Here is a 15,155-nt window from a genome sequence, read left to right on the forward strand (position 1 = left end):
TGGGAACAGATTGCCTCGTTGTCTCTCATATTGTTTTGCTCTATTATTATTTTAATGATATGATAATCAATAGTATTGAAAGCAAATATAAATTACTTAATTATTTTTATTAAAATTTATTTCGAAAAAAAAGTTGTTTCAATACTTCTACTAAATTGACTTTTAGTCGATTTCAAAAATGTATTAGTCGACTTTAGAAAATATCGTCGGTCCAAAGGCATCAATTTGAGATAATGAACAAATCGATTGCAGCGCGTTAAAGAGATCTTTAAATTTTTCTTGGAAATTTATTTTTCCAGCAAGAAATAAAACTCGATCACAACCTGTCGTTGCGTGAAATGGAAGTAAAAATTGTTTTTTGGACCGAAACAATTTGCATGATTGTGCTGTGTAATAAAGCGCTGGTTCTCGCCTGTACCGAACCATATCCAAAAATCTCCGGTAAAACTGTAGTTTATGAAAAAGTCCTAAACCTAAAATTAGAAAAATTTATTCAGTACATTCAACTAGTGCTATACAAGTCAACAACTGCTATGTAACAGCTCCATCATTAATCAAACATATAACTATGGGTTTATCATTAAGTGAACTGTGCAAATCATTAAAACAAATTAAAATGTTGTGATAGCAGTCCATCTTTTGAAAGAGACGGTAAAAGGGTGTGGTTTTCATAAGAAAAAAACTCGTTAAGGTTGCCATCTCGGATATGGGAGAAATTTTCAGTTGCAAAAACGATTTGCAATTTTTTTTCAGCACAGATATTTGTGATTTATCTTTCAACTTCCTTTTTTTATTAACAAACTAAAAAAGGCAGATTATTTCGTTTTATAGGATTGAATATAGATTCCTCACACTCCTTTATTCTGGTTTGGAAAAAACGTTGAAATATTACTTGCCCTAAGAATCTCAATAGAATTAAGCTTATTTACCACTTTTATCAACCAAACTCTAATTGTATTGCGCGCCGCCATTTTGATATGAAGTGACTCTATTATAATAACAAAACCTTTTCCTCTGTAGTATTCTTTCCAATTTCACTGTATCAGTTATGCTAAGGAATACAATTGCTAATCAAAAGTAATGACAGATGTTTGACCTTTATTTAAAAGACCAATAGCTGTCTTAATCACATCTATTCTTCATTTGATCATAGCAGCAGATTTGGAAGATTCACAGAATAATGGGAACATCTCTGAACAGTCAATTTCTTTGACGGCATTAATCTGTGGTGCGTTGAATGCTTACCAAGAAAATCTTACGCTTTTTCTAAGTTTATTTTGGACGTGAGTTTCTAAATAAAGTTAGAAAAAAATGTTTAAACAACCGTAGGAACAGTTTTTCATTTCTGGTCTTTCATTAAAATTTAAAACTGGTCATATCTCAGTGTATGAATCAGAAAGGTTTCATAATTGTTTTCTTTTTAAAAACTTAAAGTAGAAATTTCAAGATCTGCTCCAACTTTTTCTGATATTTGATGCTGGAATATTGATATTCCTGTTTCACGAAAGGAGTCTTCAGCTGTAGTGGAGCTTGGATAGTGGTCTATATTACCCAAAGCAGCAATTGTGAAAACGTTAAGATTCAAGCGCATTGGACAAACCATTTTTTATTCTGCAAAATGGTTTAAAACTCTATTACCCATTTGTGTTGTTAATTTCATAAACCTTTTATAAGACATTGATATCCTAAGTTTATCAATGGATAAACTTTTTAAACTAGGGATATCAATGTCTTAAATTCGCAAAATAGACACTTATTAACAAGTGTCTTTTTTTTTGCGACTTTTCGTATAAACCATTTTGCCTACATATATTGCTATGGGATTATCTCGTTTTCTCTTTATTTGTTTTCAAAAAATTTTTCCGCAAGATTTTAACTGCTTCAGACAATATGAAAGATTTATTTTCTTAATTCTTTTTTTAAAAATTCTTCAAGACATTTCCAACATTTTCGTCTAATGTAAAATAGAAAAATTTCTCGCAGCTATACTCCCTTAGATATCCTACATTTGCCAACAATTTCTGCTTTAATGTTGTTGTTTGGATCCTTTCAGAAATGTTTCTGCCCAAGTTCATTGATCCTTTTATAATTAAGAAAAGTCAACTAATTTAAAAGACATTTAAAAATAATTTAAAAGATAACTTAAAGATGCTTTTATCATTATCCTTCGTTTCTTGTATCATATACTATTTCAATTCAGCAAGAACCTGGGCATCAATTTGTTTGTCAGAATTACCGTATGATCATTTTTACCACTCTCCCCTAGTGTTTGTTTTTCAGCCCGTTCTAATTTTATTTAACTAAATTTATTATTACACAACTCATGAAACTTTGCATCAGGCTGAATAAACTATGCATTATAATATTTCTATCTACGTTATCAAATAATATTGTAATTAGTAACTCGCCCAAGCTTTCAAATTTTTCAAATTAAGAAACTATTCAACTTTGTATGATTTTCAGGCGGTAAATTCTTTAGACTTGATTGGGTTACTAAAGTTTTTTTTATAAAAAAAAACTATATATTTTAAATAAATAAAATATTTACAAAGTTTTTACATTCAAATTTTTCTTTAAAAAATATTGAAATTTATTTTTGCTCGCATTACGTACCTTTTTTATTGAGGTTTTGATTGATAAGAACGATTTTAGTTAAGTTTTTGTAAATATAATTATTTTATTTGTTGATGTCCTTTATACCGCCTATTTCAGAAAATAACTTTGAAGTATGCATATCAAGTGAGAGCAATAAAATGAATAGTAAAAAAAAAAAAAAAAATTGAAACATCAAACCTCGAAAAATTGTTCTTCGATTAGATTAAAACTTGCTATATACGATTTTGAAAATAAGTTCAATTCTGCTAAAGTTCATAAAAGTAATATGAAAAAAACACTTTTTAAAAAAAAACATTTAATTAAACATTTTTATTTTTTATCGATCTGTCCTTATCTGTTCATGAAAACATCAATGTTTTTAATTAAAAGAAAGACAAATTATTACATGCAGTTAATAAAGCAAAGATTGGACGAAGCGAAACAAGGAACTAAAAATAATAGGAAAGATCATTTATAAGAAGATTTTTTCCTTTATTTTTATCAAGCGCGCGAATATAGCCTATTGGCGAGTCAAAAGCGTGCGAATTAACACTAATTAAATGTTTTTTTATTGTTTAAATAGCTTTTAGTGCTAGTAAAAATGCAATCGTATTTTCACTAGTACAGAAAATTATTTTTTATAAAACTTTGTTTGAGATTACAAAGTTATTTGTTCACACTAAGAGGGGCGGTTCCACGTCCAAATTAGAGAGTTAATTTTCAAACAACAATTTAATCAAATAGTTTACTTTGTACAAAAATCAAAAAAGAAGTTTTAATAAACTTATCTTGTAATACGTAAAAAAAAAAAAAATTATTCATTGACATCTGATAAATGTAGATTAGATATAGATATAACTGCATTAGATATAGATATAGGACTTTTAGGTATTGGGTAAACATTAAACTTAATGTTCATGTTTATGCCAAATAAGAATGTTTAATGAAAATTGGTATTTACACAGTGCCTGGAAATGTCATATCTGAAAACACCTAAAATTTTGCCTGTGTTCTTGTCTAAAATATTCTCAAAGGTTATGTTTTATTTTTCCAAAAAAAAAAAAAAAAAGACTTTGTTTTCGCTCACTTTTTATTGAAAGCTTTCATTGCAGGTTCTTCAATTTACGGTGACGTCAAATCACGTCAGTTTAAAAAAAAACTTTTTTATTAAGGCAATCAAACTTAAATGGAAACTTTATGACTCTTGCAATGAGCTTTATATGTTTAAAGCCGGATATTGATAATTTCAATAATCGCAGAAAACTCAAATTAAAATAGCTAGGCAAACAAACTAATACTAATAAAAAAAAATAGCTTGACAAATTTGTTTTTAGCTTATATTTTAGTAAAAAAAATTTTCCTATTAGTCACTTTTTTTTTTTTTTTTTTTCTATCGAACAATGTTTAAAAAGCGCTGCCTCAAGGCGGTTAGGCGTGCGCTTTTTTAAACCTTGACTATAGTCAAAGTTTAAAAAACCTTGCACAAAGCGCACGCCTTACCGCGGCGTGCGCTTTTTAAACATTTAATACAAAAAAAAAAAAGTGAAGGGCGCTTTTCAAACATTATTCAATACAAAAAAAAAAAAAAGTGAAGGACTAATTGGAAAAAACCTTAGGATTGAATGAAATTCCTGTTGAGACTAATTCAAAAATAAAATTAAAAAAAAAATCCAACAAGCTTTGATTTTTACAGTTGTGTTGTACGTTTTTACGGTTGTGTGTACGTTTATCAAAATTTTAAACGTTTAGATTGAAAACATTGCTTTATAAAAAAAAAATTTTAGACATTTTTTTTTTTTTTTGATAATTTTCCTATTTACTATTATCTATTAAATACAGATTTGTTGATCAAAATTTTGTTAACACCAATAATTTCAAAAATAATCCTGAATAAAATTTCTTTTTTTTCTACTCAAGGTTATTTTTATGCACACATATAACTTATGCAATATTTTTTTAAATAGTCACAAAAATGGATAATCTGCAAAACAGGCCAGTATTAAATATATTTCTATTATTTTCTTTCATGCTAAAATGGATGTTTGGCCCGCTGATATTGTAAGGCGCATTAAACGGATAATTAAAGTAATTATGAAAGCGATTTGCAAGTGCATTAGAGTTTGATCAATTAGAAAGCAATTTATATTATCAAAAAATTAAAACAGCAGGTTTAGAGTTATGTAAAGAGGCTTTAAAATGTAGTGATTGTTCGAAGTTGTCCAAAATAGCTAGTAATTTGAAAGAGAATATAAGTTCAAGGCTGTCTAAAATGAAATAGTTGTCTATAATGAAATAGTATTTAAACAAAAATACACAATCACGTATACAAAAGAGATAATTTAGAGGTTTAATGATTAACACAAGAAATAAACTGTCAACAAGTTATTGTTCTGATAATGAAGATCAAAAATCTTTTTAAAACAATGTTACTGTAAAAGTGTATATAACTATAAGTTTTCTAATATCAATAAATATATGAAAAGCTTGCATAAGTTAAGCATGTTAACAGTGTATTGTTCTTTGCAACCGAAATATTATAATATATATTTATATTTTTGCTGATTATCATAATTTAGTCTTTCCTCTTAACGAATATGAATGAATGGTTCATTTTAAAAAAAAAATCTTTATATCAAAAATCGCGTTATTAACACTCAATTATCTCATCTTAAGAAACTAGTTTTCTAAGTTGAGCTTTTTATAATGGAAAAAAACTCAAAAAAAAACTCTAAAAAAAAACTAAATAAAATCGTATCTTTAAGGAATATACTTAATTAAAATTAATTATCTCAACCATAAAAAAAAAAAAAAAAATCTTTTATATCTCATTCTGTCCTAAAACGTTTGCGATACTATTTTTTGAAAAAACTTTCGCTCTTAAAGTACCAAAATAAAGCACCATGGGGACTAACTTTAAAAAAATGCACTATCCATAATAAAAAGCCGCATCTCATCTTGAGTGTCTTAAATCATATAATCTTAAGCAACTTCACCGAGTACTATCATAGTTTAAATAGCATGGCAACAGCTTATGTATTATCCTATATAACCCATGCAATTAGCACCAGATAAGCATAAAATTTTGAGGATATAATAAATTTTTGATGACCTTGTTTTGTTCTGACGTAATTATAAAATATTTGATAATAAAAAATTATAACAGGAATGGTAAATTTTTTTAACAATAAAACAATGAAAGAATATTAACCATACAACCAAATAATTGAAATAAATAACATCGTCGAACCTCTATCAATATACTTAACCAAAAAAATTCGTAGCCTACCCGTAAATGAGGTTAGGCTCAGGAACCTCCTCATCTTATGCAACCTTCTCCAACCAATTTTTCAATAAATATCAAATGCTTCTAATAACAATATATATCAATATTATAACAATATAATCTAATGTAAATCAATCCAAATGTGAAAATATTTTCAGTAAACGGGAAAAAATTTTTCATGATCATTGTTTTAGAAAAACACACGTTGGCAAAAATTTTCAAAAAATTGACAGTAAAATTTTGCAATTATTAAATAGCTATTTTGTCACGTCTTGTATTTACGAAACTTATAACCTTTTTAAATCAGAAAAAGACCAAGTTGTTGCTGAAATTCTAATGGATGGTTCTTTTTATTTGCATACGTTTGAATTTAAATTAAAAACAAATTAAAGTTTAAAATCAAAACAAAAATAGCAAGCTCAGAATCAAACAAAATCAAACAAACAAACCAAACCAAACAAACTCAAAAAAAATTTTTAATCGATATGTTTTAGTTGTTCAGTTGTCTTTCTTATCATCTGTCATAAAATATTTGATATTGTCAAAGTGATTAAATGTATTTATAGCCATATCAATCCATACAGATGAAAAGATGTAAACTCTAGTTTCAGAGATTGAGACTCTTTACCAACAATAGTATTATAGTTGCGGATAGTGATCAATAATATTTATCAAACTGCTATTTTTATTGCTGCAAATCGTCGCATGAGAATTATTGCGTTCTATCTGTATTTTTTTGTTGTAAGAACTTAACTTTCAATATTTAACTATAAAAATTTTTTAAGGCTGTTAATCTTTAAATTTATAATTTTAAATTGTTTATGTTATTCAGATTTCATTATTTAACATACATTATTATTCATAATATTTTTTAAGCTGTTTGTTTTTATTACTAATTATTGATTAAAACTTAAACTGTTAAATTTTTTTAACATAAAAAAGGATTGAACCTAACAGTTCTCATGGAACAAAATTCAGATAATTACAATATTGCTAGATAGCAAACTTACTTATAAGCATACTTGCCACTCCGTAGAACTTTTTAAACAAATAAGGTAATAACTACTTTAATCACTTAATTTCTTCACACATAATAATGTATGATGTTCTTCAAAGTTCTAATTCTTTAGGCTTTCATAACTAACCAGTCTACAATATAAATCAATAACACATGACGTAATAAAACACTTGATGAAAAAAACTTTTTACAAATTAGTTTTAGAAAGCTTAAATATCTTTACTGTTTTGAAGACCCCTTCCTAAAACTCTTTGATTATTACATTCTCAGTAACAGTATTAAAGCTAAGTAGTACAATGGCTGTATGCAATGTTTACTAAGCTCTATTAGCTTTAATTAAACATTTTTGAGAGAACTTTTCCGGTCTTTTATTTATGCTCTCCCACGAGTCAACGAGGAAGAGACTTGACTCTTACCCACATATAGCTAAATTTCCGGTATGAAATCAATAAATTTAAAATACCGCAAAGTTTTTGAAAACTTTAACGACTCATAAACTAAATGCAGCTAAAGTGATAAGAAGCTTGTTAAAGTCGTAGTTTTTTCAACTACTTTTTTATTGTCTTCTAACGCACGTTTGTCTTGTGCTGTTAAAATGCACAGTCTTTAAAGTGTTGGTAAGTTTTTTTATAAAGATATCTTTAAAAAGTTTTTTTATTTAGTTTCTTTATTAATCAGCCATAAATGTTTCGACAACTTTGAAAACAAGTTTTGAACCAAAACTTGGATAAAGAAAATAAGTTATAAGTTGTAGCAACCACGAGATAATTAGACACAAAACTCTATTAGTTTGAATAGTATAGCATATAAAATAAGTGTAGTTCAAAACTCCCAATGGGGAAAAGGGGGATTAAACTTTACAAGTTTATAACTTCTGAAAAAAAAAGTACAGATGAATTTTAGCCTTGTTTATTATAGTAAACTTTTATTTTAATGCTATTACCGCCTTCTCCCAATCCCATTACAAATATTTGGACCTTATGCCCAAACTTTAAGGTAAAAATTAAGTAACACGTTAGTTACGGTATAGTTACATATAAAAGTATAGCCTACGTTCCCCTTCTTCATTAGCTTACCTTCATTACCAAATTTTTTTCGTATACCGCAAAAAAATTTATTACCACATATTGTGAACGATTATTTATCTACTGTAGTAGTTAAAAAAAACATTTTAGAAGTAGTTAGTCTTCTTCGTTTCAAAATAGCAAGCAATAAAAAATGATCAAAGATGGTAGAAATGTGAAATAATTAGTCATTTACGGCAAATAACACGTACTTAACAGATTCATAAAATAATTTACGTTCCTCTGTTAAGTATATTTTCATGGTGGAAGACAATTTATTTAAACTAGGGTAATCTGTCTCTAAATAATAAACTTTTAAAGATTCTGTAGTAATTCCTATCTCTTATGCATAGAGCTATATAGCATGTTTTTAGAGATTTCATAAAATTACAGTATCAAAGTAATTATATGTAAAAGTAACACAAACACCCTTTATTTGTAGCTGTATGCCTCACATTATAACCCATTTTATGTAAAAAAGGTAATAAGCTTTAAACAAACGGATATTTAAGCGCTTATATGGGAGATCTGTTTATCTATGGTCCCAAGCCAGGGTTCCTTTTTATATTGGATGCAAATCGCTTTTACATTTTAAATACGATAACATAAATCGAATAGTATTTAGAATATTTCTATATAAATTAAGTTACATAATTCCTATTTTTTCACGTATCTTACAAAACTTCTCGTAATTTCACCTGAGGTTTTTGTAGTAACTTATTATGAAAATTTTTTTTTATAGTAGAGTTTTATTTTTAGTTTTTATGGAGTAAATTATGGTTTTAAATACAATTTTTTCAAATGCCTACATGATGTGGAAAGTTAAAGAAAATAAAAAACTAAAAGTTTGGTTTAGAAAAACAAGTTTTATACAGTATGAGACCTTTATAAAATATTACAGCAAGCTCAAGACTGCTATAATATTTTATAAAGGTCTCAACAAAAGAAGAATTAGTAGCAGTAGTGAAAAGATCACCAAGAGATGCACTATTAAAAGTACATTCAGAACCAATAGAAGTTAAAGTAGTATTTATTAAAAATACAGCAATTGCGGTAGTTGCAGAGTTAGCAAAAGATGTGCTTTTAACAGTGGAGTTAGTGTTAAGAGAAATTGATGAGACTAAAAAAGATAGGGGCAGTGTCATACCCCTCCCTTTATCTCTTCCCCCCAAAGAAGGCGATTTTCAAATTAAAGTTGGTCTTTTGAAGAATATAGTCGGCTATTTGGGTATTTGACGCATTTGAGTCGGGTGAATTTTAGTTTTGTGGACTTTTAGTCTTTTTTTTTTGATAAACAGTTGGGTTCCTTTTAGGGATTGGCCCCCTGAATTTCTTAAAGTTCTTAAAAAAATTTCTAAAAAAAAAAATTCTAAATTTCTTAAAAAAAATAATGCATTTAAAATTGCGACATTTTTATTTTCATGACTAGTTTAATTGCGAAATATTTTTTAAAAACAAAAATCGCTATGAGCTCGATTTAAAAATTATTGCAGTCGTTACAAACTCGATTTAAAAAAAAAATTCTTTTATTAAATTTTGGAGTATATTCTCGTGCAAACCTAAAGTTGTCATTTCTACTTTTTTTTTCGTTTAATACTTTATTATTGATAAAATTTAATTATTTTTGTAAAAAAACTTTGATCGTAACCATATACTATTTTTTGCAGTATATATGCAACACATAGATACCATTTTAAGGTTGAGGTGGTATGAAAGTTTAGGATTTCTAGGAGGAGAATGTTCAGAACTGCTAAAAATTTTTCTTGTGTTAGAAGAAATAATAAAATCATCAAAGCTGGATAAAAAGATATACATTTTAAATATGCCTTTAAATTTTTAGAATCTGTTAAAGTTGCATGTCTATACTTGGTGAACTTTCTAGTTAAATACTATCCCACGGTGCACTGTGATAAAACCATAAGGACTTTTTATAGCACCTAAATAACTAAAAAAAAAGCGCTATGTTACTCTCTCATTGTTTGTATAAAATATAGTACAGATTATCTTTAGATATAGTCTAGTTCATTAGGTGTACTTACACGTCTTTTTTTTTTTCTTGCAGTTAACATCTTAGACTAGACATCTAAAACTTACAAAGTTTTTCAAAATAAATCATGTGGTTGATGTTTATCACGTAACCCAGAATGCTTGTTTAATTTAGAGCAATTTTTTGTTTTTCTTTATACCACACCTAAAGAATAGTTTGCGTTCGTATTTTTCTAAACAGTTAAAGAACTATTACAAATTTAAAAAATTCAATATTAAACATAAAAACAACAAATACAACATTTATCAATAGACTAAGCTTCTGAAATTACTGTCAAAAATATAATAACAGTTACATTTTAGAATTAATCTATTAGCTATAAAATAATTTAGCTTTAAAATTAAAATTAATATATCTGTATTAAAAGAAAACAGTAAAACTTTGTCAATGCTTAATATATGAAAATGATTTGAAACAAAATACTCCATTTAAATTAATACATTCAATTCGCGGTGCATAGGAACATGCTTTAAGGCCTTACAACACATCCCCATATATTTTGTTTTTGTTTACTATCAGAAGTAATTTTGTTGTTCACGAAAGGCATCTAAGAGCCATGTGGCATATCTAAATTTCCAGTATGTTGATATTGGTATCAAATGAAAATGACTAGCAAAGTTTGAGCTAATTTGTAATTTGAGCTAACACAACCCCGTTCCGACCCCTATTTTCCCCTATCCTAGGAAATACGTCCCCTAAAATTATAGTTTTTTTTAAGTTATATCAGGAATTAGATCAAAATTTACCGACAGATTTCAAACTTCATCAAAAAATCTACTTTCGTCTAAAATTTGTGACCTTAAGAAGTTTAAAGTTCTGCTCATTTACCCCCTGAAATAATTTTGAATGGTCGTATCATTTAAACGAGAAATTTTTTTGATGAAATTTAACATCTGTTGATGAATTTGAGTTTTTATATCTACTTTTTGTGAATTCAACTAAATTTACTTATAACCTTTTTAAATCAGAAAAAGACCAAGTTGTTGTATATATATATATATATATATATATATATATATATATATATATATATATATATATATATATATATATATATATATATATATATATATATATATATATATATATATATATATATTTAAACAACTTTAAAAAGTATTCTACACAATAGAGTGCTCAATGTTCTTAAAAGAACAGAGCAATTATATTAGTAGTAGAAAATCACTTAACAAAAATTTTTCATTTAACACTGTGTTTCATCAACAAAGATTCATCAGAAAATTTTCTGATGAATCTTTGTTGATGAAAAATTTTTGTTAAGTGATTTTCTACTACTAATATATATATATATATATATATATATATATATATATATATATATATATATATATATATATACATATATTATAGTATATATTACATATATACACACATATATATATATATACATATATATATACATAATATATACTATATTATATGTATATATATATACATAATATATACTATATTACATGTATATATATATATACATATATATAAATATATACATATATATATATATATATATATATATATATATATATATATATATATATATATATATATATATATATATATATAATATATATACAATATTAAACGATATACTTGAATGAATATGTTGCATACAAAACAACAGCAAGTTGAAGGACAGCTGAAACTCACAAATGATTTGGTAAAGAAACCTGCCATTATCTTTTATTATTAAATATTCACTGTGTATGACAAAAAGTCAGCCATGTTATACATACAGTCTACCTGCTAACTATTTTAAAAAACAAATAATTCTACTCCACTTCAGATACTCCTGGTAACATTACAGTCACATGACATATTTACAATTAATCTTAAAACTTATACAAAATACAAAATTCCATATAATCTTAGATTACGAGTTGTAATATATATATACAGATTATTAGTTTATTAACTAAATATACAAGTTATTGTTACTATATTAGTGTAATTCTGTTTAAATTTTCTAGATTATCAAGTTGCAATAGTTTGTTATTTTTAAAACACATGTTATTGGACTTCTAGTATTTACGTCTAGCTTACATTACACCAGTTTCATTGACTGTCTACATTACATACACATCTATAAGACTCAAAACAGTTCACAACTCTTTGTATGCAAGTTGTACTGAGCCACACTAAGTGTCCTCTGGTCCCAGTGTCAATTCAGAAGGAATTGTGGCAATTGCCCTGACAGGATACTATATAGTCTAATATAGAATAGTCGTTTTGGGATAATGGGATACCTAATAGGATACCTTAACAAGATACCCTGGTGTAGACCCAGAGTGGAACTTCTTTTGGGATGTCGGTCTCAGGCGAAAGCTGGAGGTCTTCTTGTGTTCATACTGTACCATAAGGCGCAAATCCATACGGTACTCGAACGTCTATGACACACTTATATCGATAATGTATGTTTACCACCCTAATAATACAGACCACATGATAACTACTTATAAAACAAATAATTCTGCTCCATCACTAATACTGTCTACACATCACACTTATGCTGGACACTAACGACAATTTAATAGAACAACAGCAAATGACTCTTACGTATTTCGACTATTGTTTATTGTTATTGTTTGTTTTTACAACATTTTACTAATTACTTTTTTAGTATTTTTCTACTTTGAGGCTCTTTGTTTTCCACTGGACATCTGTCTTTTTGTACTTTTATCTCACTCTGCTAAACTCTTTTTAACTTATTATTCATTCCTAAGATGTACACTGCTCGGTACAGCTTCACTAAAATGCATTGCATATACAACATAACAATGTTTGTCAGGAGTTTTGATTCCATTTTGTAATAAAATTGATAATTAGTTTACAAAATCAAACATAAAGCTCACTTCAGAAGAAGGTTTGCTCTTGCCACAGAAAATAGCTACAGCAAATGGTTGAATACTTGAAAATGAGCAGAGTATGGGCCATAAAGCGACTAAAGTACTTTTAAATAATGGTATCCCATCAACATTTACAACTAACTCAATTTTCTCCAGATCTGGAAATTTACTTAAATGTTTTAAAATATTAGTTTCCAAACCATAATAAATGTAATTGCCAACACACTTATTCATCAAAATCATTCATCTGATGAATGATACAAACTTATAATAAGTTTGTATACAAACGCATACAAATTTATAATAAGTTTGTATGCGAGATTGAATAAAAATAACTACATATTTTTTTTAAAACTTAAAATTGTAAGCAGAGTCTTAAATGTAATTTACAATTGTATAGTGTCAGTCCCAAAAAAAAGTATATTTTGGACTATCAGAAGGAGAATGGAAAAAGAGATGGGCAAACCACAAATACTCATTCGTAAATAGAAAACTACAAAATTCAACCACTTTTTCCAAATACAAATGGAACATAAAAGAAAACCTTAAAATAACACCCAGTTTACTTTTGTAACTAATTAGCTACAAAAAAACAAAAAAATGTATTTTTTTAATTGAAGCTGTGTAAAACAATGTTTCGTAAGAAAAAGAGAATTCTTTTCAATAATCATTAAGCATTCAAGAAGCATTTTTACTTCCTACCAGGAGAATAAAAAACGAAAATTATAAACTAAAAAATCTTTAATTATTACCCATAAATGAAAAATACATATGTAATATTGTAAATATTGCCACTTTTAGATAAAATATAATTAAAAATAGCACATTTCTATGAGCGATTGGCCATCTTTATTTTAAATAAGAAGTCTTATTTGTCTCGATATCAAAACGAAAATAAAAAGACATGTTGATTTAACGTTGATTAAATCAACATCAGTTTATTAACAAAAAATCAACGTAGAATAAACGTTGAATAAATCTGACGTTGAGATTTCCACCTCGATAAGACGTTGAAACAACAACTTTTTCTTCAACGTTAGTTTATCAACTACAAATCAACGTGGAATAGACGTTGAAAATTCTGACGTTAACATTTCAACCCACCTAAGACGTCGACATGACGTCGTTTGCTTGCTGGGGTTGGTCCTACCGATACAGTTGTGTTAAGGAAAAATCTGTGTGGTCGTGTAGAGTAAAATGTGGTTTGCTCAATAGTAAAAAATAAAAACGTTCGCATTATTATAGTAAAGAAATAGAACTTCAAATTTTAAATTCAAAGCGCAAGCTGTATCTCAGTGTTCACAGAGTCAGCTTTTTTTTTTTGTCAACTCAAACTTAAAAAAAAAGTAAAAATAAAAAAACTTCCTTTAAAACTCTAAAAATCTATTTATGTTTTTAATTTAATAATCATTTTCAGCAAAGCTTTTTTATATATGCGTGAAGTTTGATTTTAGTGAAACTAACAGATATAAAAACTTAAATTTAAATCTCAGTTCTAAAAACGAAAAAAGAAGCTTAGTACCAAAGTCTTATAACCGCGAATTTATAAATGCTAAATCGTTTACTTTTAGCTTTTTGACTTTTTTTTATCGCGTCCCTAATATTGTTTATTTCTGATTTGATTAGTGGTTCTAAAACTTCAGAAAAATATCAGCATGGCTACGTCATTGTAAGTACTCATATTTTACTCGAAAACGATTGGTTTGTTGAAAACTACATTTAATATTGAGCACACAGACATAATTGTTGTTAAATTACTTATAAACAAATGAACAAATTCTTTGTGACACAATGGTTGAAAAGAAGTGTTAACATGGAGTTCATAGATAAGATATTTATATACTAACGTGATTTATTAATCCCTTATGATTTTACTTTTGAGTAAATTTAATTTGCTACTTGTTTGTGCTGAATTTTAAATCAGATTAATTGAGGCATTATATTTACATAGCGACAACTTTAGCAACTAAATTTATAGATTTTTTGAAAATTATATAAAGTGCATTTAAATAGTTTTAATTTTTTTGAGTTTTAAATTCTGTTTAACTTTTGTGATTTGGTTTAATAAGAAAGATAAAAAAGTACGTGAGTACTGTTATTTCTAATGTAATTATTGTACTCCATTAATTTTTAGTGCTTTTTTACTACTTTAAAAGTTCACTTTCACATATAGGGAATTAGGTTAATAGAATATTAGACTGGAAATATCTGTTAGTCTGAGGATTTTCAAGCAGGTTTGCTATAAATAAAACGAAGTCATATGATATATACAATTTTGTTTGTA

At 27.0% G+C, this 15,155-nt stretch overlaps 1 protein-coding gene across 2 annotated transcripts in view; it reads left to right on the forward strand.

The window, feature by feature from the left end:
* Positions 1-7,352: 7,352 nt before the first annotated feature.
* Positions 7,353-15,155, forward strand: part of LOC136086677 (vasoactive intestinal polypeptide receptor 1-like) — a 120,806-nt gene continuing 113,003 nt past the window's right edge. Inside the window, exon 1 of one of the 2 annotated variants that reach the window (XM_065808918.1) lies at positions 7,353-7,513. The gene's annotated coding sequence lies outside the window, so the exon portion shown is untranslated. Of the gene's footprint in view, positions 7,514-14,798; positions 14,953-15,155 lie in introns of those variants that run through there. The other variant, XM_065808919.1, reaches the window with a different exon arrangement.

This window comes from Hydra vulgaris, chromosome 11, assembly GCF_038396675.1.
Source record: "Hydra vulgaris chromosome 11, alternate assembly HydraT2T_AEP".
NCBI lineage: Eukaryota > Metazoa > Cnidaria > Hydrozoa > Anthoathecata > Hydridae > Hydra > Hydra vulgaris.